This window comes from Pseudopipra pipra, chromosome 4 (genome assembly GCF_036250125.1).
Source record: "Pseudopipra pipra isolate bDixPip1 chromosome 4, bDixPip1.hap1, whole genome shotgun sequence".
Taxonomy (NCBI): Eukaryota; Metazoa; Chordata; class Aves; order Passeriformes; family Pipridae; genus Pseudopipra; species Pseudopipra pipra.
This window is the reverse complement of record NC_087552.1, coordinates 23,145,743-23,169,996: the sequence shown is the minus strand read 5'-3', so window position 1 is coordinate 23,169,996 and position 24,254 is coordinate 23,145,743. Positions and strand designations below refer to the sequence as shown.

The following is a 24,254-nucleotide window of genomic DNA, read 5'->3' as shown; positions in this document are numbered from 1 at the left end:
TTTATATTTAACTTTGCTGCATCCAAGTGTTCAGTACATTCTCCAAAGACAAACATTGCTCACAAAAAACACAGGAAAAAGGAATGAGATGCTTTGCTGTTCACAAGTCACTTTTCACTTAATGCATTTAACAAGATACATGAGCAAAAGACAAGTTCAGACAAAAAAATCAATTTATTCTAACAAGCTCTCCAAGTGGAAATAATGTCTGACCTTGTTCTTGGGTTTAGCCTCTTAATTAATACTACCTCTAGGGAGACAATAATATTCTCAACTCCTGCAACATTATTTTTTTCTATTGGAACAGATTATCTTTTTGAATTGTATAACATTTTCCCATTGATGCAGCTATCCATGAAATTATTCCTTCATTAAATGACTACCCTTATCAAACAGGACAGCCCACAGTACTGAAGAAGGCTTGCTCCTGTTACAATGTCTGCTAAAAACTGCTGCTCTTTGAAAATAAGAAAACCTCTTTAGAGCAGGGGGGTTCTCAGAGCCACTGCATCTGCCACCTTCATGAAGCACTCCTACAAACACCATGCTTCCCAATGGAATAATTGTTTAAAAAAAAAGATTCCCAGTAATTTTTTTTTCCTCCACATAACCAGTTAAATACTTTTAAAAGAGAAGAGGTAATTCAGAGGCTAAATTCTAACAAAAACATACAATTTTTTGAATCAAAATTTGGGAGTGGGGAAGTATAGATGTAGTTGGTAAAAATGCTAGAACCATATTGTAATTGCCCTAAATTAAAAGCAGCTCTTTCCCACCCAAGACCCAGTTAAGGAAAGCTGGAATACTGCCAGCTGTGTTAATTAAACCACTTGCAAATATTGTCCCCACCCACCTTCAGCACAGACCTTTCCAGATGAGAGGTCTCATGCCTGATTTGTATCAAAATGATCGGATAATGTACTGAGACATAAAGAAAAGTGCCTACAGCAAATGTTTAAAGTCATGTATCTGCTACAGTGCAAGTCAGTAACTCAAAACACTGGAAAACGAGAGCTGACGCCTGGGAGATTTTGAGCTGCCATTTTCTGGTGGTGCCAAATTTCAGAAAGAACCTTGCAAAATGCTGCATTTCCCCAATTTAGAAGAATTGTAATCTTTTAAACCAAAAGCATACTAAAGTGCAGATATGTCCACGTTGACAACAATCCATGCTGACAACACTTCAGATACAGGTCTAGGTTTGCAGGGAGAACATGAGGAGCATCCTACCCACTCCCACCTCCAGCCCATCACCCAGCCCTCAGCTCCATGCCATCGCCAGTGCTGCCTCCATTACTGGAACAGCTCAACAGCAAGAATGAGCACCCACAACTGGAGGAAATGAGGCAGAAACTAATCTTTGCCACCAAAAAGTAGCTGTGGACTAGCAACCAGGAGTGGTATTCTCAGTGTCTAAACTGCTGCTGGGCATGGGACCCTGTTCTCCTAATGGTGTAAATATACTTTTCACATTACTACAAGTTATTATCAGGAAGCATACAGGATTCTCTGTGGAGTGTATTATGATTCATATTAAGAATGAAGGTTAAAAAGAATTATATATTCTAAGACCAAGAAAAAGAAAGAGCAAACAGATTCTCCTAATTGAAGACATGCCAATTTCCAATCCAAATCAACTTTTTTCATTTGCTCATTTCTTATGACTCATTCTCATTGCCTAAAGGAAAAATGCTACTAAATCCAGCTAACATGCATGTATGAATTACTGAGTCAAAGGCAAATGAGCCACACAAATGCTTTCCAATTATACCAGATGAGATTAGGGAACATTTCAGACAAATAGTATTACCTTGACTTGGGTTTATTTAGATTTCCTCTGGTTTTAAAAAATATACCTAAGAAAATCAATTCAGATAAATTAAAATTTACAAAGCTTTCAATTCCACAGTCCCCTGAAAGCTTTAGAAGATTATATTTTTCATTCTTCCAATTCTTTAAGAATCTCTATCTGCATGATGAATACCTGTATATTCAGCTATTTCAATAATTAATGCCTCAGGGAGAAAAAGCATTTTTCAAATGCAAATTTTGGTCAATTCTTACAATTTTTACTTTTTCAACTGTAAAGTCTAAATTAGCAGTATAACTTACTTTAATTATTGTACTGTCATTTTACAACGTTGAGTTGGTATTCACATACTCAGAACCCTGCTGAATCAGACAGTAACTTCAGCAGTTCTGGAACTTCAGTCAAAGGAAAGTTACCTAAGAGGTAGGCAAGTCCAAGATAGGAGCTCTTTACCTGTTGCTGAATTCCAGTTTTCAGCCCAAGAGACAAAACATGATATAAATATATTCAGGAAACATGGATGTGGACATCAGTTTGTTCTGTAGAGTTTTCCTTTAAATGCATTATACTTCTGGGAGCTTACTGATTTTGAAACTGTACAAAAATAAAGCATGGATTTTATATTAGGTCAACCGAAAGAAAGCTACCTATATAAGTGGAGAGACTTAAAGTGATTTTTGTCCTTGCTTATCTATCCAATATGTCCAGAACCAAAAAAATCAGACCTGTCTCAGAGAGGACAGCAAAAAGCAGAAAAATTAACCTCAAGGTGGCTTATACAGTGATCTTATACCTGATTTCATTTTCAAGTTCTTATGCACTAGAAAGTGGTGCAATGTAGAAAAATAAATACTTCAGGCTGATTAAAGAACAAAATCATACCTCAAAAAAAGTCTAGCTTAAAATTGACAAGAGCAGAATGACACTAATGAACAGGAAGCTGTAAATCTTGCCAGCCACAGGAATGTTTCCACAAGTAAGAACTAAAATAAGTCACTTGAAAATCTGTATGTTTTTACTGTATTTGTTAGCCCTTCAGCAGCAACAGTATGTTATGTGTTTTTTCTCAGCATATTCAGTGTCTCAAAACACTTGATATCAGATACAGATTGTATGCACCACCTCAACTACAGTCAAGAGACAGAAGGATGGGAACCAAAAACAACTGTCTAAAATGTATAGCCCACTGACAGCTTTTAAATTACTTTACTGCTACTTTTACCACAAAAATAATCAACAGCTGGATCAAAGCTACAGCAGAGGTGTGCTAAAATACATGGTAAGCCCCTGATCCCATGAGTACCCAGGTTTGGATGTTTCTGGATCTGGGGTTGGCATCTGGTCCAGCCTATCATGACCTTGGGCTTAGGAGTGGTTTGTGTAGTTTTGAAAAAACAAACCAACAATGCTTATATTAAAATACACATACATATCTCCTACCAAAACTACACCAAACTACAATACCATTAGGCTTCAGCTCAATGGGAGTACAAATATGTTCAAATTTTGACCATGCACCATCTCAACATACACTTCCTGAGGCCTTCCTTAAATTGCATTTCAATACTTTCCGCTCATGTAACATTCTTGGTGCACTTAGTTTTATACTCCATATCTGAGAAGAAAAAAAATAAACCTTTGGGTGGTAAATATGAATCACACTTGCACGGGGACAAAGTCTTCTTCCTGGACAGAGATTGGAGGAGAGAAGAGCAGAAGATTGGAGCTCTCCCATCCTATACAGCAAACAGAAGCTTACTTGCTATCTCAGGAGTAGGTTCCACAAGTGCTACACATGAACAAACCCACAGGGGAGGGCAAAGGGCAGTTCTACAGGGGCATGCACCTAAAGCAGAAAATACCTGGGCACAGCTGATAGTGAACAAACTGAGCTTGAGCAAGCCTTCAAATGCCTGTTGAGTATAGGAGGTATTTTTAGCTTTCTTTATAAACTGAAAAGAGTAGTTCCCAAAGCTTGAAAATGGATTATTTAATTTCTTTTTATTTTTCCTGGCATTTTATTGCAAACACTCTTAAAACTGTTTTCAGGTTAAGAAAAACAAGCAAAGGGAAAATGCACAGGTTAGAGTTCACCCTTCTTGAAATTTAGCCCAGAATTGCTAAGTGTTAATCTCTGGAGGAAAAGCAAACTAATTCTGTAAGAGTGGCTCTGATTTTAGGCCATATGACCTGTTTCTCACATCTCTCACAGATTTCATGTAGTTCTCAACAATCTACCATTTGCACAAAATCCCAGGAAGATTTTGTTCATTAAATGTACTAATTGCAGCAAACTCTCATCTCTCTTAATAAGCTTTCAAGAGCACATGCCAATAGCAGCATTCCTGAGCAACTAGCTACTGATTTAATGTGGTTATGGCAGCTGAAATTTCATTTCCCTCAAACATAGCAAAAACAATACGATAGCATCTGCTTAGAAAAGGCAGTAACCAAAAATAGGGTTTTTCAGCTTTTTCAACTGGTTAATGTTTCTTAATCCTCAGTAAAATTGTTCAAGTGTATAAGTGTCAGCAGTGACATTTTGTGAACACATGTATTTTGAAATATAGGCTGTATAACACAACTCATTTTCCAAACAATTTGTATATGTGCTTAGCAAGTCACGATTCTGTGGGATATTCTCTGCTTAACATTTATGTACTAAACGGAATGTGGTTTGTTTCTAATTGACACTGATCATTATTATTCGCTTAGGTTCGCTGGTGGGGAAAAATAGAAAGATTTTTCTCTTTCTTCACTAACCTGTTTAACCTTCTGTAAAACATACCAAAGCTTATTATATTTGTTGCAACATTAGAACAGGTATTAGAATGGATGCTTCAGGAAGCTACATACAGAGGCAAAAACACAAGGGACTTTGTGGGTACTCCTAACTCCACAGTTGAAGCTCTCTATTAACACATGCCTTTCAGCTTCTCCTTCATGAAACCCAGTGTGGTCCTCACTCCCTACCTACCCTCAGCCTATGAAAACACAGTGCTTAAGCCAACAGTCCCTCATCATTTTGATTTTTGTTCTTCCCTTTAAAAATACATTTCCCTACTTTGAAGGCTTCTTTATTTTCCAGCTCCTCAGTGGGCTCCTTCAGTGTCTCTTGGTTGAGCAGCAGATGTAACATGCCATGCACCCCTCAGGTTGTAATGCTGATGACAGAACTGGCCAAAGCCCACCATGTTTAAATGTGTTTGGATTTTCTCTTTCTGAGGCAAAGCAAGTAGTGACATCCATGCCCTGACCAGCTATTTGTGAAAGGAGTCACTCAGGTTGTCAGGCTGCTGAAATCTCTGCTTTTTCCTCTTTTTTTTTTTTTTGGATAAAGAGTTATATCTATCTAAAACAATGGCAGGATCAGTGCAAGATGCACGGACATGAACATCTTATAAAGCTGTGCACTGGTGCCACCAGCAACCTCCTCCAAGTCAAAAGAGAATAAGTAGGTGAGAGAGAGAGACAATCTCTGCCTAGGATTGTCATGGCCTTAAACAACATGGCACAACAAGTGGCAAAAGGATTTCACAGTTTGATCCTGCACTGTGCTGGGAATTGACATCTTGTACAGCAAAGTGCAGGGGCTTCTACCTTTCTGGATGAGGTTTCCTGGAAATAAGCGTGTGCTGGCACCATACAGTATTTCTTAACAAGCCTCCTACACATGCCACAAATTTATGAAGGTGTTGGCCCATGAAGATGAACATCCTCAAACAAAAAAAGCGTATAACTACGTTTATACTTCAGGTAAGAACTGCATAAGTCGAAGATCTTTAAATTTGTCTAAATGACATGCCACTACATAGTTTTCTAACAAGACACAGAAGCATGCAAACTCCTGATTAATATGGAGCTGAGTAAACCATGAATCTTACTAAAACAAAAGCAGGCTAGTAATATTGATTTAAACTTATTTTCAGATTAAGAAGTGCAGATGGTTCTATTTTAAGAGATTTTTTTAGAAATTCAAAAGCATAGAAGACCTTGAGTATGTTTTTTTATTATTACTTTCTAGTACACCTAAGACACTATCATTCAAATTAAAGATAAATATTGTCACTGCAGTTCACTGCTATTATATCATCTATTTCCGCCCCCCTACAAACATGACCCTTTTTTCTCTTTTTTTTCCTCCCTCACCCTTTATAGCCACAGTGCAAAAATACAACTGATGCTGAAAGTTGCAGCCGTGCACAAAGAGAGCACTGAATCAGACTCATGGACCTCATCTCCTGCACTGTGGTGCCTTTCTGAAAGGGAGCATGCAGCTCAGCCTGCAATGTTGTGCTTGGATGCCATACAGGTCTCAAAAGGAAAAAAAAACAACCCACCTTGTTTTCATTCCAGCCATGTTTACATAAAGGCTCTAAAGATCCCCACCAGCAGGTTATTTCTAACCCCTGGCCTCCTTCCCACCCCCATAGCCCTCTCCAACCAGCCCCCATGGTAACAACCTGACATTCTCCTAGGCAGCAGTGGTTAAACATCTGGCTGTAAACTGCCATTGCCACACACTTCAAGCCCTAACTATTTATCCTAGCTGGAGAAGGTGGCAGAAATGGTTAATTGCATCTAAACTTGACTCTACTGTCACGGCAGTTTTTGGTACAGCACCATCACTTAGCATCTGGGCAAAACCAGCCAACAACTCCCATTTTTAGCTGAAGTTATGTTTGTAGTGAATTAGCCAGTATTTATCTGAGTGACTCAAATATGGGTCATTGAATGTCACCCAGCTTTTCCTCAAAAAACAGACAGAAGTACAACCTGGCAGTCTGCAGTTACTTGCTTACCTGCACATCACTCAAAGCCCTGCAGAGAGAGCAAAGAAGTATGATTTCTATGAGATCTTCAGGGCAGGGCCCATGGTTTTGCTATGTATTGTAAAGAACCCCAAACAGTGTAGCAAGGAGGTCCTTGGGCAGCTGGTCTAGGCAGTGCATCAGCACAATCATAAACAGTAAGAAAAAGGAAAGCAGTCCCTGTTTTCACGTGTCCTGTTGCAATTCTGCTTCCTCAGCCAGGATAGATTGAAGTGCAGATTTAATCGACAGAAAAAGACTTCAGTCAGCTGATGAGATCTGATGTGGCTTCTGCTCATTGCTCAGCACATGCCACGCAGAGCACGGAAGCTGTTTCAAGTAACACTTACAAAAATGTACTTTAAATTTCTAAGTATGCACGACAACATGCGGAATAATAAGCTTCTGATGGTTTAAGGACTATTTGTGTGCCTCGCTGAAGCCCAAAGGAATTTCACCATGTGTCTTAAAACCATTGTGTGTGCCCCTCAGCCCCTCAGGTGACAACTGCACAGCACCTCCACATCTAGGAGAAACAAAGGAAAACACCATGTTCCATGTGCCTTGACTTTTGTAGCTTGATTTTGTCTATTTTATGCATTATCAAAGTGGCAGAGGTTGTAACAGGTACAAAAGCTACTGTAACATGCACAGATGAAAGTATGATAGAAGGTATCAACAACTTCTACACCCTGGAAAATTAAGCCCTCTAGAAATACATGGAGATCCTCTCTCTAACTCCATGGTCCTTTTCCTTCCTTTTATTTTACTCAATTTCTTTCAAATACAACTTTTTATCTGTTCAGATCGAACTGGCAGCATCTTTATAAAACTTACACCATCATTTTGATATCAAAACTATTTTTAGCTTTCTATAAAAATCTTGAATATCTATTGTGGAAAATGAAGGTAAAATAGAATATATATATATATATATATATATATATATATATATATATATATATATATATATATACACACACATATATATATCTTTTATGCCAAAGAAAACAAGTCTTATTTGGGCTTCATAGATTTAGGGAATGGTTCAAGAACAGCTTTTTTGACTGAAAATGGCATCTCTGTGATGCTGCTAAAGCCAGCAAGAATAGTTCTTGAGAGGAATAAATCTACAAAGTTACAGGACACCTACTGCATTTAATTTTTTAAATAATAAAAACCTTCGTAGGTCTTATAACCCTCCTATGCTCAAAACAAGCTTTACACTAGGACAACTTCATAACATTTTATTCTGCACACCGTGTCAGGCTTGTATCAGTATTTACACAAGAAGTTACTATGGGCTAATACATTCACTGAACCAAGTGCCTTAGACTGCATACTCCATATAAAAGCTCTTGTTGGAACCAGAGTGAATGTGTGCAGCATGCTTATTTTCTGTTTTCTTGTGCTTTCTTTTGCTTCATTTGTAAATCTTTCTTGACTATCAACATGACAGGAAACTGAAACAAAGGCAATGCTATACAAGAAGCTTCTACTTTGCTCATCTGTCTCTCCTCAATACCTCACTACAGCAAATTTTGCACCACCAGGAAGAAGACTGAGATAGTATGTTTTATTCAGACCCTATAATTTAGATGAAGTTTTAGAAATGCCAAGAAGCACATGACCTATGAAGAAAAACAATAGAAATCACTTAGTATGGATTTATGTTGGTTTTCTGGCTGAAACATCAATTCAAAAGCTGCTTTTCTCCAAAAAAAAAAAAAAAAAAAAAAAAAAAAAGAAAGTTGACAAGAAAGTTTCCAATTTGACAAGAAAGATTATTAGCATAAAATCTTGCAGCATTTGTTTCTATTTCTTACAATACATTTCACTATTGTCTAGCTCCTGTGTCAGTTAACATCAAGTCAATTAAGTTCTACATCCACCCTATGGTTGATTTTTTTGTTGTTGTTTCTGGTTTTTTTCCCAGTTTTTCATTTCATGCCCTTCCTTGAAGTACCTCTGATTTTTAAAATACTCATTTGGATAGTTTGGTGGCTTCCAAAGACAGAAGCAGTAGTCTCTGTCTTGGCATGGCCACAGAAAAAGCTTAACTATGTCTGACCTTAAAGACCAATACAAGATTTCAAAATGCAACTATGGCTATACATGAAGAACAGGAAGAAGCACTGAAAGGAAGCAAGAAGCTTTTCATTGGATTAAATGTCAGTGTGGTGCAGGTCTATGCTGTATAATATGATAATGAACATTACACATACAAGGATCCGGATCCAGCAGGTCTAGTAAACTTTAAAACTTGAAGAAACTCCAGTCTTGCTGTACAAATGTATTACTTGACCACTGGGGATACGGAACAGAGTATTCTCTTCAAGGTCTACAATTTATTTTTGCTGTCTCTTGAAAACTTTATATTCAAGTTTCAAACTCTCAGCTTCAGTATTTTGTTAATATCCAGGCTCATACCTTTATTCTCTTTTGATATGTGCATCAGATACTTTGTAGACAGCACCCAAAGATTTGCTTTGAGAACTTCAGCTATTACAGCCATATAGCTATTCTCTTTTTTTGGCTGTGAAAAAAATAAACAAAACAAGAAATCTACATTTATGTTAACCAAACTAATAACAAGAAAACATGCAGCTGTGTTTGGGAGCTCATTAGCAAAAGGCACAGACATACAGACATTCCCTTGCACAAAACCTCTTTCACCAGCATCAGATATAGAATACTTTCTGCATTTGTCACCTTTCAGGTCTGAGTTTCCAGCACGCTCCTTGTTATATGCAATTAGCCCCATGCCAAGGTTTGGTACATTTCATAATAAATCCCTGACCACTTTTGCTTCAGGCTTGGCAGCTCTGGAAAGGCTCTATTCATCAGGGCAGCAGCAAGCCACAAGGACTCACCACACCGCACAGCTCACTCGCAGAATTCCAGCACGCTACACATTTCAACAAGCCATCCCCTCCCTCCTCCTCTCAAACAGCCTGACATATGACTGTGATTAAGTAGGATATGAAAAAGCTCCAATCCATTTTTCTCTTTTTCATCCATCTTTCCATCTCTTTTCCCTTCAGACAATACAGACACACATCCTCCCCACCAAGAAAACCCTCTCTTCTCTCCCACCACTGCATGTTAGATAGGAATCCTCTTTTTTTTTTTCCTGTATTTAAAACAGTAACCATCTGTTACTTGCAGGAAGGCTGTCTCTCCTTCTCAGGTTTCTCCAGCTTTGGAGCACTACACTCACATCAGCACATAAGGCAGGCTCTCAGCTGGGAACACTCTCTGTGAGGCACCTGAGAACAGAACAGCAGCAGGAGCAACCACTGGCAATTGAGCCATCTGTTCATGGACAATTCAAACCAAAAAACCCCACATTCCGAACATTCAGACAGCTAAAACAACAGAGCTGGGAGAGACCCCCTGCAAGCATGCATGCCACAGACAGTTTAAGTGGGAAAAATTATCTCCATTGTACGCATACTGGATTCCTCTTTTCACTGTGCTGCAGGACAAGCTTGGTACCAACACTGAGATAATCCATTTTTGGCATCCAAAAACCCACTTAGAAGAAAGCAGAGCCCTGGATAAAGAGCCTTCATCCTCAGTGTTGCATCTAGGCCTGAAATGAGCTTTTCTTTTAGCTAAGAAAGGGTGAAAAACATCTCTTAAGTCAGTATTATCTCGCCTATCATAGAAGTGCACCCCAACTATTACATCAGTACGTAGGTGTAGGACTCAGGTAACCCACACGACACCTTACAGCAGTGCCAAAACACCTCTGCATGTGCTTCAACCCTCCTTTCCTCCTCAGGAGCACATTCTCCAAGTTTCATCTTCTTTCTCAGCAACCCTTGTCCTTCTACTTAAGGAACTGCCCCAGAAATAAGTGGGATGCTGCTAAACCTCTATTATACACCCTCAACAGAAAAAAAGATGGTCAAAACAACATTTAGAGGGCATAATCTAAGCTCCAAAGAAGAGTTGCAGCTCCAGGGTTACAGTCAAGAACCAAGAAACAGCATGTTGTATTAACAGGCCAGGTTTTCCGCAGCTCTGATTCTTCCTGAAGTCCCTTCTTTCAGGATCCATCCTCCCCAGAGAACTCTTCCTCTGCCAGAAGGCTGTTCACTCCAAAGCCTTCATCCAAATTACAATATCCTCTTTCAATATAATGCATAAAATCATGCAACATCTAACTATACCCAATGGCAAGACCTAATGAGAAACTAAAAGAGAAATTAAACCACGAGTTTATCTAATCATATCTTTACCTCGTTAACCTACCCTTTACCTTGCCAAAATATTAACCTGAACATGCATCCTAATTTTATGTCATCACCTTGCTTGCCTGGAGCTGCTGAATACCAGGATCAGCAGTGAAATTTTCTTGCAATTCTTTTTGTTCTTAATTCATTTTTTACTGAATCTGAGACTTTAAAAATTGCAGAACAGCTGCCTATGGTATAATGAAGTCAGACAATACTCATCATCAAACTGTAGCAGTCAGAGAATGTATTTGATTCATCTAAAGACAAGTCACACTTGCCTGAGACTTTTAAAGTTATGTAGATTGTGCCTAATGTCCTTTGTAAAAGCTGAGTTCACCCTCTGCTCAAGGAGTGCCTATGTGTGCATCCTGGCTCAGTTTCCTCCCATGAGGGCAGTTTCATTCACAAATTTTGGAGAACCTAATCACACAGCATCACACCATGTTTCCAAGGTTCCTATTTACCTCAACACAAAGCACTGCTGTAACAAGATCAAACGCTGGAAAGGTTGAAAGATTATTTAATAAAACAACAATGCTAAATTTACACTTCACCTTGAAAGATCCTTCAGGAGTTCTTACAAAGCTATCTCATGACCTTTTCACAGCTCTGTACACAGAGCCTTGGGATAGAGCAGCACTTTAGCAATCCCCAAAAGCCCTTTGCAAGTACAGAGGTGGGTATATGAAGTTCTACCAAGTTACTAAAGATATCCAGCACACATGGGCTGTTCCTTTGCTAATAAAAGTGAGAAAAACTGGATTCAGACTTTTCTGCAACTTGCTCTTCTCACCAACCATTAATCTTACTTCTAAATTTACCAAACCTTTCACAGACAGCAGAGTAGATGTTTAACATGAGTAAAATGGTACCAGCCCTACTCAGAGGAAAAAGAAAGTCCAATCCATCTGTTTTTACAAATACATACACTTAACTTTAATCTAAGCACTATTTACAAAAATACATGAAGACATAAAAGAACATAATAAATTAATAGCTCACAAGAGGCAACAATGACTAATGACAGATCTTACTCTCCTTTCCAAAGCACTGGCCCAAGGGAACGCAGCAGATAAAATTACCTAAGTTGACTTTCTGTGTTTCTGTTAAACCAAAACTTTGGTGTATTCTGAACTGTCTGTGTGATGTTTCCCAGCTGGAAGACATAAGCTTTCCTAAACAATTCAGGACTTTAATGTGACCTTACAGCCGTCATCTTCTTTCATACAGCCAAGGGATATGCTTGTTAGTTTATATGGGGTTTATCTTATCCATCAAATTCTCCTGCCTGAGCATTGGTATTGCCTACTTGTGTCCATACTGTCAATAGACCCTGCAAAAACCTCTACAGTTATCCGACTCCGGGTCATGCACAGCAGTCAGTAAAACTGTAAAAAAGTGGTTGTGCAAAACCCTTCATGGGCAATTACTGCACAAGCGAAATCGTTCAACCCAGACAAATCTGCTCTGTACATTGTTTTAAATCTGGACACTTGCCCTGGGTTTCTTTTCTTTGATGGAAATTGTCACCAGTGATTATTGAGTGCCACCAAATTTGTGCATTCAAACAATGAATTACCTGAGTCAGAACTGCAAGTTGAGAAGTGAAACCAGACGCTACTCTGAAATTCTTGACACTTCTGCAACTGCATGTAAATGCCAACCCTTGAGAGACTATTTTCAGTTATTTATTGACATAAACATAGTAGATAGCATGTTAATTAAAAAAAATAAAAGTCGAGAAATGAAAGTGTAATTTCTTCTTTAACCCTGAAAAACCTGATTGGCATTCCTCAGAGCTCTTCCCATCCCACATCTCATGTTGCAGGGATCACTTACAGAAATCTGCATAAGCTTTTCTCTTTGCTTTGTCCTGAACTATAATGTGATTATACATGGAAGAACAGCATGTGTGCATATGCACTTGTAATTGAAACATGACAATTTTTCCTCCTCTCACAATTTTCTTTTTTCCTCCCAAATTACCTTTTCCAACATATTTCCCAGGTGATCATCCCATTTCTTAGAACTGAACTGTATATTTTTATTTTCCTGCATTTCTCTTCAAGAAACATGTCTGCGAAAAGCCCACATGTTGACCAAACTTTGAAAATATTAACAAATATCTAAAAGGACACAACTTTTGACCTTTCGTTGATAAGATCCACTCATGTGAAATACTAATGCACTACGATCTGCTCTGATGGTGCAATTCCACAAGCATTTACTACAATAAGTCCATGACTCCCTGTTCAATACCAAGTTTTATGAGATTTATGTCATTCACCATACTCATATTCCTGAGTCAGGTTCACCATGACACCAGTGATGCTGGTAAAACAGAGAAGTACCATGTCTCAATAAATTCCTATTTTAAAAAATAGTATGATTCCATCTTAATAGTGTAGCTCCTGCTTATGAAAAATGTTTACATCATGGCAAATAAAAACACAAGTTTTGTTTGGGAGGACAGACTGGGAGAAGAGAGAGGAGAAAGCACGCTCTCATGGAAAATCCTCTTTGTAATAAGAGGGGGAAAAAAATCTCCATGAATTATACGCTAACAACAGATAACAGTCCAATTTACTTCAACAGAGTTCAAATATTTAATAATATTAAATTATTAATATGCAGTAATAATAATTGTAATATGTGGTTCAACAAGATGGTAACTGCAGCTTCTGGGTGCTCAGTACCTAAAAATGCAGTGAAAGCTCATGACAAAAAAAAACCCCAAGCTGGTACCAAGTCATTCTGCTGATACAAATAAATTTTAAATTTTTTTTAAAGTAATTTTATCTTGGTAGATTTTATGCCAGATTAGGTATCATCCTTCTTCCTGCAGCTGGTACAAGGCAGCTATAAATACATCATTGTGTGCTCTGCCAGGCTGACAAATACATGAGCAAGTTCTCACATCTGACCTGGTTCAAATCCACATGGCTTGGCTGTGCTGCAGTACTCACATGTAGTGACAAGTATTGATGATCATAGCCTCACAGGCTAACAGGCACTCTTGAACTCTCCAAAACACCCAGTCAGCCACCAATGTCTGGGATCAACACAATGACTTCCACAGTATTTTTTTTTTTCCTTATTTAAACATATGCAAATGAATAAAGTAATGTTTCTAATTATTATAGAAAAATAAAAAAAAAAAGGAAAAAGAATAAATCTTATCACACACAATCAAAATCTTTTGGTGAATTTTAAAGTCTTAGATCTGTTGGGAAGCTTTCAATTTACTTTGGTGGAGTATGGATTGGGCCTTTTATCTCCTACCTGCAGCTGATTTAGCTCCAGCTTAGACTTGACAAAATCCTGCCAACTTCAGCATGTCACTTCATAATAAGCTGTGCTTTTTAACTGAAACTAACTGAAACACTGAGCTTTTGATGACTGCTTGCAATTACATTTTCATTTCCCTTCCTTGACTATGCACATAAGTGCTGTAAATCTCTATCATTTTAAACGAGGTCTTCAAGGGTAACTTTGGCAGCCAAAGAGGAGCAGGCATCATGTTTGAAGTGTTGTAGGATCCTTTTTCTTTTTTTTTTCCTAATCTTTTGGACTCAGATCAGTCTCAAACAAATTCATTGCTCACCTATCTCAGATGACATTTTAATTGTAGCTTTTAACTACACATACGCTAATGGAGGAAAACTGAGGAGAAAGTTCTTTGAGTATACATTCAGATGGAGGGGCTTTACTGTGAATTTTGTTTGCACTGCTGAACTTTATATTAATGTGATACCTATAAATATTATTAAATGCAATTGGAAAAAAAAGCCTCTAAAATAAACTTTCTGGATGTCAGAGGATTTTTTTAAATTTTATTTGCAGAATGTAAGTATTTAAAATCAAAGTATAATTTCATAATTCATGGAGTTATGCAAACAATTTCCTAAATCTCCATATCTGCCACCTCTTTTTGTTTAGGTTTTTTTGCACTGTTTAAAAAATTCCCACAGTGTGTGCGCATATATATACTGATATGCCCAGAGCTAGAAAATCTCAAAAGTGTTTTTATTTACTTATTTTGCTTTCAGGCATCAAAACATTTACTCTTTTCAAGTCAATACTGTGACCCTCATAGAAGATGTTCTCTAGGTGGTCTTTATATTCAAAGCTTTACTGACAATATTTACATTTCTGAAAACATTTTAAAAGAACAGAAGGATAGGCATGCAAAAAGGGAAGTGGAATCCTCACCATTCACAGCTATATGAAACAAAAAAAGGGATATCTACTTTACCAACCTGAGGTTCTCTCCACATAGTACCACATTTGCTAAGGACCTTTCTTTTCTTTTGTAGCACTAGTGTTTAGTGCAATTCTTCATATATCTGTAAATGCTAAAGATATATGCAGAATAACAATATTCATAGGTTTCATGTGTTTGTTCGTGTTTTAGATGTGTAGACTTTAAAAAAAAAAAAAATCACATCGCTGCGGAAACCTTGAGACTAAAACTAGTTTCTTTCAGCTTTGACAAAATAAGTGACACTTTCTGTTGTTGCAGCTTTGCAATATTAATTGCTTAGTTTTTTTTTCCTGGTGAATTATATTTATAACAAACATTACTGGCTAAATACAGCTGAAAGCCATTAAAGTAAAAAAAGTAGGAATCACCCATTACAACTGCTTTTCAAAACCAAGGGACACAAAGACTATACTGAACATTAATTCCCATTTCTCTAAATCAATATTCACAAAACAGAAGCCCAACATCCAACCTCAAAAAGTGCAATGTGTCTTAGAGGCATAAAAAAAGCAAATAAAAATTAAATAGGAAAACATATGCTGCAAATAACGTACAGAAAATTAACCATGTAAATAAAATATTTCAGCATTAAAACTTAGAGGAAGCAAGCATATAAGTTCTCAACTTTAGTAACTATTTAAAATAAAATTCCAGTTTGAAGATGAAAACATTTGAGGATTTTGATGTCCTATTATCAAAAAAAACCTCTTTGTTATATGGAAGTGGTGAAACAGTGCATTAAAAACTTCATTGAAAGGCAGAACATTTTCATAACCAAAACTACAAAAATACATTTCTAGCATACAACCCTGTAAACTAACATAAAAAAGCATACAGTAGCATATTAGAGGAGAATGCAACCCATGGTGCTCAACCACCCACCGCCATCAGTAGGTGCCTTTCTGCTGGCCTTGGTGAGATGTGAATGAGGACGTACCACATGTAACCTGTTGCTGCACAGAGTTCTCCAGCTTTGGAAGTAATCTTAAAACCTGCACTCAACAATTTAAAACACACATTTTCTGATGGGAAAGGTAAATATGGAGGCATACCTATTAAAGCAAAAAGCAGTGAGAGCAATGGCTTGTACATTTGGTCAAAGGAAAAGGCTTGGAATTACAGTTTCAGACTATGCTGGAAACTTGATGACCACTATTAAAACACTGCAGAAGATAAGTACAAAGTAAGTTCATGCAGAAGTCTGACATGAATACTCATGTCAATTCCTTTCCTCAAGCCACTAAAATCTGTTCTCATCAGGGCTATATTTCTTCATTCAAGCTAAAAAGTTAATTTTTCACTGAAGCTATGAATCTGGTATATTTAACAAAACCAATGAATATATGATGTTAAAAAAGTTATCTAGAATTCAGTGAAAAGTTCTAACTGCATTTTACAATATTCCATAAAATCTAAAAACTCTTTAAATCAGTGTGAGTTCTTCAGACTGAAAGACTAAAATATTCTAACTTCTTATTCACTAACAAAATACTCATATCTACTTTGTGCTAGAAATTTTACAGAAATTGCCAGAAAGGTCTGGTATTTAAAAGAACCTTTTGCTACAGTTTTTTTGTAATTCACATCACTTCAACTTCTCAACCATACTATCCTATTTTGCACAGGGCTTTAAATTTTAAAAGCTTATATGAAGTTATAGTCTTAATTCCTATTACCTTTATTGAAAAATTGGTGCTTGATTTTTGAAGAATTTTTGAAATAGAAATTTATAAATAGAGATTTATATATTAACTCCAGTGGCGTTGTGCTTCAGATGCAGCTAAACAACTTATTACAGAAGCTTGAACCTAAAACATGATACATGGCCTGATGAAGGATTAGTGATGTGATCCTAAAAGCTTACATGGGAAGTGTAAAAAGTCTAGTTGCTACCTAGATGTATTTAGAAATCTTACAAAAATTTTAGCAAAAGCTTTATATCCGCACTACAGAAAATAAATGTCTCCCTTCCCCCCCCTCAAGTTGTCTCAAAAACAGAAAAAAAAGTACTGCTTAGAAAAAGACAAATACAGATTTATTTAAACAACACCTTAAAGAAGCAAAGTAGGCTACAACTCAGCTTTGACAGCAAATTACAGCCACGATAAAGTTGTTAGTTTAATCTTTCCTAGTAAAAGAAGCAAAGACTAACTAGTCTTTGTAAGCTTACTGCAATAAAGCTTACTGCTCTCAGAAAATGCAATGTCTATGAGAGCAGTTTTTCACTCTAATTTGTATTAGTCATGCTATTTTACAAAAAATGATAAGATCATATCATGCATTGTGTAAGACCCCAAAGACCATGGGGCATTTTTTCCTCTCGTATTGTGCCAAACAACTATCAGAAGTCCTGGTGATAACTAACTGCTCACTAACTGCTGAGACCCTCACCATTTCTAACCACTGTTTTAAGGGCTTATATACAGGCTAATAGTACAATCTTGATTTTAACATATTTATGTATGGTGCCCTTTCCACACAACATATTTGTATCCTGTGAGCAGTCACTTCTTTAAACTATTAAAGTGGTATCCCTGTCTCTGCAGAATGAACAATCCATCAGGTTTTAGGATTAAAAAAAATTTAAAAATCCCTTTCTCTATTCTGTCTCAGGATCAGTCTCTCCTCTGGCAGCATCTGAAACAAGCATGATTTTGTTCCTTATTCCTCAAGTCTGAAAAACTGAGGTTTTTCCTGGAATTTAAACTAAATTAATGGCTAATACTACCATCAACAAAACAACTCTTCCACCCAGTTTTGGTATTACTCTTTAAGGACAGTCATAAAACTGCAAAGAAAGAGACAGAACACTCAATGGCTTTTAAACAAATGCTACCACATTTTAAACACGTGCATGTTTGCAAAAGCTCTAAGCCTCTATTGCTCAAACCACTTGTGGTTTCTCAGCACTTCTTTTTTGAATGATTGTGTCTTTATAAAATAAACATGTTTGAGACTAAATTACTTGTGTGTCTGTTGGGAATAATTATAAAATTAGCTCATTCTAATTTACACTTGCGGGTTTTAAAAACATAACCAAATAGCATAGTGAGTCTCCTGGTGAAACCAAAGCCTGGCATGTCAAACATGGTTTAAATCACACACATGGACTTTGATTTTCTCAGTGCAGCAGTTTGATCTCTACAGCAGGCTTAGTCCATTGGTTTTGACTTCTAATTCTCCAAATAAGTATTCCTTTTGTAGGTCTCTAGAGACATTCATTCAACATGCCAATAGGCTGTGCAATATATTAATTCAATTCCAGACACAGAGCTGTGATTTTCAAAATGTAGTATCTTCGCGCATGGTTTCAGTAGTTTGCAATATGTTGTTCATGCATAACACATAAAAGAAATTCAGTCACTGAATATCTCAGTGTCCCAGATATGATGGACGGAGGTGCTATGGTTCCAACCTCACTACCTAGGAATGTATTTAAGGTCCAGTTAACACTATTTAGGACAGCAACACATGATATATTTTAACTGTGTCCTTCAATCCCATGGATTTCAGTGATCTAAAATATGTTTTTCCAGGAAGAAAAATTATCACATTATCACAATGCTTCTATTGTACTACCCTGGCACAGCACATTACATTTTCATGCATTAGGTAGTCATGACTGCAGATAATAATTTCCAGGGAACTGCAATGATCAGCTTGTTTCCCAAGTGTTTTTTGCTATTCCAGCAGACAACACTGGTTGATGTAGTCTGTATTTTCATACTAATATGCCAGGATTCAGTTCAAATGATCTCAATAAGCAAAAAATAACTCTGGCAAATCAAAATCTTACTCAGCTTCCTCCTCTTTTGCTCTGGACTTCTCAAGCAACACCTTTTCAACAGTGTATTTACAACTCCATGAATCCACAAGATGTGCATTTGTGATGAAAATTACTCATTTCATACGATGACAAAGGTTTTGTTTCCACTCTCAGTGGCTAGAACAACTTCTGCTAGGCATCCTATAGCTTGTCTTTTCATCCAAGGCCAGGGGAGACGCAAATCATACTTTCTGTACCAAGATAAGATGGGATTAGTTTCTGTGTTTACATCCTGCTTTTGATCCCTCACAGCTGCAAAGGTTACATTACCCTGTCCTTGCCACCACAACTTGTTTCACATTATTTTCATATTTTTGTAAATACCCAAGCAGGCTTTTTTTATTTTAATCACATTATAACTAATACTTTAGCCAGCAACTTTTCCGTGCATAGTTTGTGGTTTCAGACTTCTTCCACATTTCTCAAACACTGTAAATTCTCCTTCGTCTTAGGGGCTTTTTAACAGTTTTTTTCCTACCACTTCTGCTTCTTCTCCCTCTGCAATATAAATATATAACTCAACAGGATCTCATTCCCAGCCTTACCCAAACTTCAGTCCTGCCAGGCACATCATAACATCAACCCCTTCACTCCCTTTTCCTTCCCTACTAAAAAAAAAAAAAACCTTCCTCTGGGCATTCTACCTTCCACTACTTTCTGCATCCCCAGTTTGAGAATACGTGTATTTGTCCTTGTTATACACACACATGTATTAACACATATATGTCTGCATATATGTGTGTATATATACCTATTTGCCTATATATGAATACATATATATATATTTATTTAGAGAATATTTATATATGTGTGTATATTGAACATATCCATAAATAAGTATATCCCATATGTAGAAGTGACACACCACACACATTTAAGTGGCCGTGCAGGGTGCAAAGCACTACAGGCTACACTGCTGCTTTTAAGATCCTACACAACATATTTTTCCCAGTGCATTCTCAGGAGTTGATTCCTTCTCTAACCTGATAAAAAAGTCAATAGTAAACATTGTATTTGAAAACCTGAACTACACATGGGGTATTTTCCAGCGTGGTTTCTCAAGTGCACTTGAGTTTACCTTCTGGCTATTCTAAAGAATGAGTAACTCGTTCCACTCCATTCAGCAACATCCACTCCACCCCCAACCTCACTCTTCTGTACTAATCAACACTTACATACAAAAGAAAATGAGTCATTATGTGGGAAAGTGGTGTGTTTTAACCAGATGCATTCCCTAGCATTTTTGTTTTATAGTAGTCACCATCCCAAGCTGAAAATGGTTTACCAGTAATCTGGAATGGACTATTAGAATATGAAACAGGAAAGGTAAATACCTTGCATGATTTTCTATACAAATCAACCTTTCCCTGTTGATATTTGTTCAAAATTATAACACGCACCAATAAACTGAAAGTCATGAGAACAGTTACTGAAAGATAGTTCCCAGACCCAAAGCATCACACACGTCACCGGCTCAGTGACTCCACTTCCAGCTCTATACACTACTAGAAACATAAATACCATTCAATTCTTCTTCTTATGTGGAAGAATAACAATAAATCTTTCCAACTGCAGCCAGTGGCGGTTTCAGAGGCCTGGCTTTGTATTTGGATAATTAGGTTACAATCAATTAGGGGAAACATCCAAAATAAACAAGCCAAGACAACATCCAACTTCCTGGAAAGTTAACCTCCCCCAGCAAACCAAACATTTCAACAGTATTAAAGCTCTGTTCTTATTTTAGGAAAACAGCAACCCTACTTTCCTCATTTCATTTACAATATAATGCTTATTCCTGCATTTTGTTTCCAAAAACATCACAAAGCAGATCAAGCTCCTTTGAGGCAAGTATTATTTCTGGGGACAGCATTTGCTTTCTGACACAGCTGTCTGTTCAGGGAGAAGACTGACCAGAACATGCACATGCTCAGTCATAAACCAGACAAGTATGAAGACTGCTGCTGCCCCAAGGGCTCCTTGATTTTTAAAAAGGGTCAAGCAATAAAGAATTAAGACACACATGGGGAGGACTGTTGGCTTGAACTTGAACTATATCAGGATGGAAAAAAATTACACTGCTCATCGTAACTGAGAGGGAAGATATAGGAATGTTTGAAGGGTAGTTTATTGCCTTACACTCCCAAGGACCTGAGTTTTCCCAGCCTGAACTGGCAGCCCACTGGCATGTTTTTCAGCATGTTTTCAAAACTTTCATACTACAGTCACACACAATTTACAGACACACTTTCTGTGTATAATACAGAAGCATATCATGTTGAAAATAAGGCTAAATTTATACTCAAGGGGATTGGTTTTGGAGCAGACTGTGGGTAGGAGGCAGGGAACAGTTAATATTTTTCTTCATGAAGCCTTCAGCCACTGCAGAAGTATTTAAACTGAAGTAGTAGTTATAAGGAAGCATCAGAGTTTACAAACTACAACTTTTTTTCAGTGTTACTGTTAGCTGATCCGGCTTGTATAGCTCAAGTTCCTCCCACAGCTTCACACAGCCAGAAACTGAATCTGCCGCTGATTATGTTTGGGAATTTCTGTCATTAAGTGCAATCCTTAAACCCTGCTGGGTACTGATAAGTGTGAACTCCCAGCTCTTCCACTTCCACAAGGTAACAAAGAGCAAGCAAGCGCTGCTGCTGTTTGTGCACCCATGGGGAAGCACACACCACAGAGACTTCAGATGTACTGATTTTTTTTCTAAATAGAGAAAGAAGAGCAGCAAGTCAAACCTAGCCTATTACATATATCACTAAGCAAGGCTTAATGGATGCACCAGAAGCATGGAGCAATCCCTAAGAAGGAATAACTTCTGCTCAATGTTCAGAAAATACAAGAGCATACTATTTCCACCAGAAGACTACACTTTATACAGGTACCCGAGCCTCACAAGAATGGGAAGAAAATTATTTGGCTGTAACCAACAAGTTCACACAGTATATACTATTAAATATTTAAGGCTATTACTTTACCTGAATTCTCCAGTGCAGGAAAGAAGGGGGGGAGGAAAAAAAAATCAGACTCAATTAGATTCTAACCCAGTAAATTCTCATTTCCTTCAACATGGGTTTTGCCAGAATGAGATTAAGCTCAGGCCATATTAATTTATCTGTAAATTATTATTAATACATTTTTCTGTATGTTAACATGGCAATTTTTCACCCAGCATCTTTAGCAATCTACCACTGGAAAACATTCCTTCACCAGGAGTCCACAAGTCCTCCAATAGATGTATCACTTCAGCAGGAAAATTTCTTTCTCCTTTCATGAGTGATTGAGAATTCTTCCAAAAATAATTTAACTTTTGAGATCAAAGCTAAAGCCCAAATTCAGAAACCAAAGACTTTGAAAGAACATTTTTATACCAAAAGTATTTTAACTGTGTTTTGCTAAGCAAGAAGGCAATGTAACTCTCTGTGTCTACATATTCATACAATCATAAGGGTACGAAGGTGCCTATAGCTTTCTCATTCCCTGTAGTAGTAGCCTATATATACACACTATAGTAAGCACTTGCAAATTCATAAAAACTGCATCCATACATACTGCAGCTTTAAACTACTACTGATCAAGAAAGTTGTATAATGCATTCAAAGAAAACCTCAAGATCAGCTACATCAGCACAAAACCACAAAACTGATTTTTGGTCAGTCTTCTGATTTCTCTTCAGCTTTGTTAGAGTTGTCTTTTTCTTTTTTCTCTTTTCCAAACTATTTAACTTTTAAAAAGTAGGCTTATGCCATGCTGTTCTTGATAATCTAAACATTACCCTACAACTGGAGTCTTCATTCTTCCATCCTGTTAAAGGCAATGCTGAACAAGTCAAATGTGGATCTGCAGATGCAGCCACAAAACAGGTAGTGATCAGCTTGTGCTCATTATCACCTTCAGTTAGAGACTGCAGCCTCTCTCACATGAGAAATTGTAAATGACCATGTGTGAATTTCAGCCCCTTTGAACAGAAATTGAAACAGGCTTGTGTTCCCTACCTGCAACGCACTGCACAAAGGACACACGGATGGTCAATCTGCACCATGCGTGGTAAATAACTGTCACATCAAACCCAACCACATTTTTCAAAATTTGCCAAATGGAAACAAGGAAAGAGGTAGATTTCTGCATCAAAAAAATGTAATTAAGAGTTCAACACCAAGCTGCATGTTATACTTCTAAATGTTTCTTGCAGCCTTTAATTCAACACTCAAATTTATAAAAAGTTAGACCTTTTAGCACAACACGAAGCATGAGTCATCAAAGAAGGCATGTCTCACAAAGAAGACTTCCAGAGTTTTATCCCCTTCTCAGTCTCCTACTTCTGACGAGCAGAAGTAAGATATCTAGTTGCTGCTAAATTTTGAATGTGTTATCTCAATTAAAATAGATCTCAAGGCCCTTCTCTCCGCACATCAACTTCTACACTCTCATGTGATAATACAGAGCAATGAAGACAACAGCAGGCAAGCCTATACATTTTCTCTGAGAACTGGCATGGAGAAAACTCTACTGCGTCTAAGAGCTCTTGCTGAGTGTGTGGAAGCATGATGGAGTGAACTTGGGCAGGCCAGTTCAACAGCATATGGAAAATATCACAAGTTCCAGCAGCAGAACAAATTGCTATCCACTTTGTCATGCTGATCTACAGGTACTTGCTTATCTTCAGAGCCTTTTCTGATACCAGTGCTAGAATTACACATTCCATTCCCAATACAAGTTATGTTATCACATACGGCACTTATTACAAAGCACAAAAAGTTGCAAATAAACCCCCAAAATAAACAAATCCTCCATCGACAAACTTTCTATGAGCTCATAATAATGAACAGTGTCTTATCCTTATCAATAGATGCTGTCTCACCTTTACCAAGAAAAGCTGAAATGTCTCTTTCTCCTATGCAGCTCCCAGGAACAAAAGAAATTAACTCCACCCTGCAGACGAAGAACATTTTTTTAATGATTAGTGATATTCTGAAGAAAGGTTTAAATCATCACAAAATAACACAGACCTTCCAATTCTGGTATGACACTCAGGTAAAAATACAATGCTACCTGGAAAAAAGCCCACTGATGGCATATAGCTAGTTATGTATTTAGTACATTATTTCAAAAAGTAACATGTAAAAGCTCCTATGAATTGCAGCCCATTGACAGCAAAATATTTAACAATACTGTTTTATGAGGAAAATTACACTTTTATATATTATGTCCATTGCCAAGATAAAAGGGCAACATTGCAATCCACTACACAATCTTCAACAACTCATCAACAAGCAAAAGCAAAAAAGAAGAT

At 37.3% G+C, this 24,254-nt stretch overlaps 1 protein-coding gene across 1 annotated transcript in view; it reads right to left on the bottom strand.

Annotated features, from left to right (window-relative positions):
* BMPR1B (bone morphogenetic protein receptor type 1B) overlaps positions 1-24,254 on the bottom strand; it is a 241,493-nt gene that overhangs the window by 168,338 nt on the left and 48,901 nt on the right. Inside the window, exon 2 of the mRNA XM_064651940.1 lies at positions 23,823-23,893. The gene's annotated coding sequence lies outside the window, so the exon portion shown is untranslated. The remainder of the gene's footprint in view (positions 1-23,822; positions 23,894-24,254) is intronic.